The sequence below is a fragment of the Macrobrachium rosenbergii genome, chromosome 41 (genome assembly GCF_040412425.1).
Source record: "Macrobrachium rosenbergii isolate ZJJX-2024 chromosome 41, ASM4041242v1, whole genome shotgun sequence".
NCBI classification, from domain to species: Eukaryota; Metazoa; Arthropoda; class Malacostraca; order Decapoda; family Palaemonidae; genus Macrobrachium; species Macrobrachium rosenbergii.
In genome coordinates this window covers 17,578,270-17,582,880 of record NC_089781.1, presented here as the reverse complement: position 1 = coordinate 17,582,880, position 4,611 = coordinate 17,578,270, and positions in this window count along the sequence as shown.

Sequence of the window (4,611 nt, the reverse complement as noted above, 5' to 3'; positions counted from 1 at the left end):
TTGGGCTTATGCCAACCATCTGTTGCCTTCCACTGAGAGGAAAGTAATACGAGGGGTTAAGTATACATACACACTGTACATACACAGGTTCTGAGATGGTCAGATATTACTCATATTTCATTTCACTTCTTTTTCGAACTTTTGATCTTATAATTGTGAAATGATAATTTGATCAGTTTCTTTATGTCCTTATTTCCCAAAAGTGCTTTTAGGTAAAAACATACGTACACGCACGCACACACACATACATACATACATATATATATATATATATATATATATATATATATATATATATATATATATATATATATATATATATATATATATATATATATATATGTATATATATATACTGTATATATATATATATATACATATATATACTGTATATATATGTACATATATATATATATACAGTATATATATATATATAGATATATATACATATACATATATACAGTGTGAAATGAAGTGATATACTACACCACTCATCTTTAAAAGTGGCGAGACTATCCAAGCCCATCAAACTAATAACTCTGTAACTCTTCTTCTACAGGTTAAGCCTTTTAATACTATTCTGTAGACCAACACTTCGTAACTTTGTAGCTGAAATCTTTGGAACTTTTCTGTAGCTAAAGAGTATGAAAGCATCCCATACACTCCGTAGCTTGAAATTCATCAGTGACTGAACAATATTTCAACCTAGTTGTTCATGTTTCTCCTCTAGTCTCGGTTGGTTGGTCACGGACCAGCGGTTCACACCAGGTCTCTCATTCCATATAACACTTTACCAGTGCTGGCATAAGGCCTGATTAGTCTGAACCAACCAACCAACTAACCTGTTGACTATCTCTGGATTTGTTGCTGCGTCTCAAGATCTGACATCCATTTGCTGACAATTTTCGAAAATTTTCTTTGGCCACTCCTTCGTTGCTGTTGTTGTTGACGGAGCATCATCTGCTCCTTTCCCTATCTGAATCGAATAAAGGAAAGTATTTAATCTAACCTCAAGGTTTCATAGTCAGTTCTACACTTAATCCATCTCTTTTTGATTCTGTGAATTCAACTTATTTGTTAGAATATTACCCTCAGAACATGACTATATTTTCCACCTGAATACCTGCTTGTTTTGAATAATAATAATAATAATAATAATAATAATAATAATAATAATAATAATAATAATAATAATAATAATAATAATAATAATAAGAGAATAGTGAGAAGAAATGAAAGCCCTTGTAGTATAAAATCAGTTCCACTAATGCTGCCAATCTTTTTAACATAATAATAATAATAATAATAATAATAATAATAATAATAATAATAATAATACTGTAGCAACTGTAAACAATCAACTGGAATCAGAAAACAAGAGAAGATCGGGTATCTCTTTCTCACGTAGGTCGTAAACACATGCAAACGAAGTCCCCCACGGATTTCTGCAAACAGGAAGCACGTGAATTCACCTGGAACCCATTTCTACACATGCCGAAATTCTAATTGGCAGAACTCGCCCTCCCCACCCAACCCCCCGCCAAGGTGGGCAAAGTTGGTCTAAATTTGCCCTGGGAAAATGCACTGACCTCTGACGACCTTTCCCTCTTACAGTAAATGACCTATTCATATTTGAAGGTATGCATATTCAAACGTGTTCATATTCATCATTTAAATGCATTCTTATTTGAAGCTTTCCATATTTAAAGGGATGCGTATTTAGAAGTATTCACATTTAAATGCATTCTTATTTGAAGCGTTCCATATTTAAAGGGATGCGTATTTAGAAGTATTCACATTTAAATGCATTCTTATTTGAAGCTTTCCATATTTAAAGGGATGCGTATTTAGAAGTATTCACATTTAAATGTATTCTTATTTGAAGCTTTCCATATTTAAAGGGATGAGTATTTAGAAGTATTCACAATTAAATGCATTCATATTTAAAGACACGTGTTCAGATATTTTCATATCTTAAGACATACGAAGGTATTCATATTTTAGGGCATCCATCCCTAAAGATTTCCATCTACATTTGAAGTTGTCGCTACCTAGTGTTAACCTTTGTGACAGTCAGTTTTTTCATTCAATCAATTTTAATCATTCTTCGATTCAGCCCTTGAAATTTATTTACACAAATACCCAGTATCGGCGGCCCATTAATTTTGCAGTTTATCCATAATCTTTCTTTTGCATGTTTATCATGCAGAAGTGTTTATCTCCATTGTTTACAGTGTCACTCTTCTTCTTCTTCCCAGTTTAACCCTATCACGAAGTCCCGCCGCCACGCAATACGTACGTCATTTCCGTTCACGTGACCGACGCACCGCGCAGACGCCGTTCGGTTCAGATCTCTACCTTGGGAGGGTAGGGGGAGAGGAGGTCACCGAGATCGGAGGTCATGGGAATATCCAGCGACCTCTGGAGAGAGAGAGAGAGAGAGAGAGAGAGAGAGAGAGATTGATGTTGCTTGTGGCGTTTATCCCGACGGAAGGCAAAAACGAGGGTTAATGGCGGTGGAAATGTGACGTCGTGGTTCTAATTGGGTTTATTTCCTCGTCACCTGAAGAGGGCTCTTGCTGTCTATGACCTGTGCTGAATGGGGCGGATGCTAGTTTTTAAAAGGACGAAAAATCCCTGCAGGTGGGGGGAATTCTCCTCCAGGGGATTTCTCTCTCAGGGGATTACATTGCAAAGTAATGACATTTAAATAAAGAGTGAGGAAGAGAAAGCTAACGAAAACAGAAGAAAGGAACGGATGACAGCACGTGGAAGTGAAAATAATAGGGAAGAAAGATTAATTGCGTACAAATGGACCCCTGTGAGAGTATTGGAAATACATTCCAAGGTGTTAGATTGATTTTATTTCAGTATCAGGTATTCGATAGGAAATAATGCCATTAGTAACTGCTAAAAAGCGTTTTTGCGTCTACTGATGTGTTTACGGGGAAATATACACATTTTTTCGAAGGTGAAGACGAACGTTGTCATTGCGGAGACGATGATAAACACCAGAAGAAAAAAAAAGTATATCTTAGTTTTTCCAGACCACTGCGCTGATTAACAGCTCTCCTAGGGCTGGCCCGAAGGATTAGACTTATTTTACGTGGCTGAGAACCAATTGGTTACTTAGCAACGGGACCTACAGCTTATTGTGGAATCCGAACCACATTATAACGAGAAATGAATTTCTATCACCAGAAATAAATTCCTCTAATTCTTCATTAGACGGCCGGAGACTCGAACTCGGGCCTAGCGAGTGCTAGCCCACAACTCTGTCGACTCGCCCAAGGGAGAACTAACACCAGAAGAGAGAACTAACACCAGAAGAGAGAGAGAGAGAGAGAGAGAGAGAGAGAGAGAGAGAGAATTCTTAAGAATAATGCCCTAACTATCTTTACCTCACTTCATGTAGCCTCAGAATATTTTAAACGTTACTGACTTAGTATCCAGAGGAGTATTTAGATTAACAACAAGACATAAGAATCATTTCAGAAGCGCTGACAGTGAGTCGTCGAATCCTGTACTGGAAATATTAATAATTAATTAACCTTGGACCATCGACGGATGGTCTCTTGTTTGTCACCTTTTCATAAGTTGCATTTCAACAGAGATCTTTTACATTCACAATTGATCACTGATCCCCTTTATTTGCCTAGAGCATATTAGCTACCAGTATGCGGTAAATGTGCCTCGCTGTCGAACTTCTGAGTTCCAGAGGTCCTTTATTCCTCACACCGTTGGACTGTGGAACAGCCTCCCAGAGTGATATCGCGCAATTGGAACTTCAGAAGTTCAAGCGAAGATGCAATGTATTACCATCCTAATACTAACCTTCTTGCATTTTAGTACATTTTTTATCTGTATTAATTTTTTCTTTTTGATAAGTAGGATCTCTTCTTTATGTATTTCCCTTTACCACCTCTTACTTCTTCCTAATGAACACCATATTCTTTGGAAGGTTGAATTTTAAGTCAATGGCCCCTGTGGGATTGTTCCCTATGAATAGGTGTCATCTTCTGAATAATATAATAATGATAATTTACTGCCAACTTTACTTTCATTCCTTTTAAATTCAATGTTCTTAGAGACTACAGAGTCCACAATTGATCTCCTTGCTTATTTCCTTCCATGGGTACTTTTGTGTCACATAGGTTTCTGAATTATGAGATTTGTGACAAATGGCAACAGAACGATGGTGTATACTACTTCAACAACCGCCAATCAAATTAAAGTATGATGACATCATCGAAAGCCAATGACAGTGCAAAAATTTCTCGTTCAGTAAGGTACTGTGGAAGCAGGTGCCTCTGTTTGAAAGGTCGCTCGAAAATAATTTTTTCCTAATTAGGTCGAGAACATTGATTTTCTAGATATAGAATGGGTAGATAGACAGAGGGTAGAACAAATCGAGAGGGAAGGAAAGAAATTAAAATAGACACGGATGAACAGACAGATAGTGGACATGAAAAGAAGATAAAAACGAAAATAAAGCAGAAACAAACAGATATATAGGTAGAGTATGGAAATATGATGCTTAAATGAACAGATAGATACATAAAATGTACGAAATAGCGAGCTTAAATTGTATAGACAGAGATAGAAAATGAA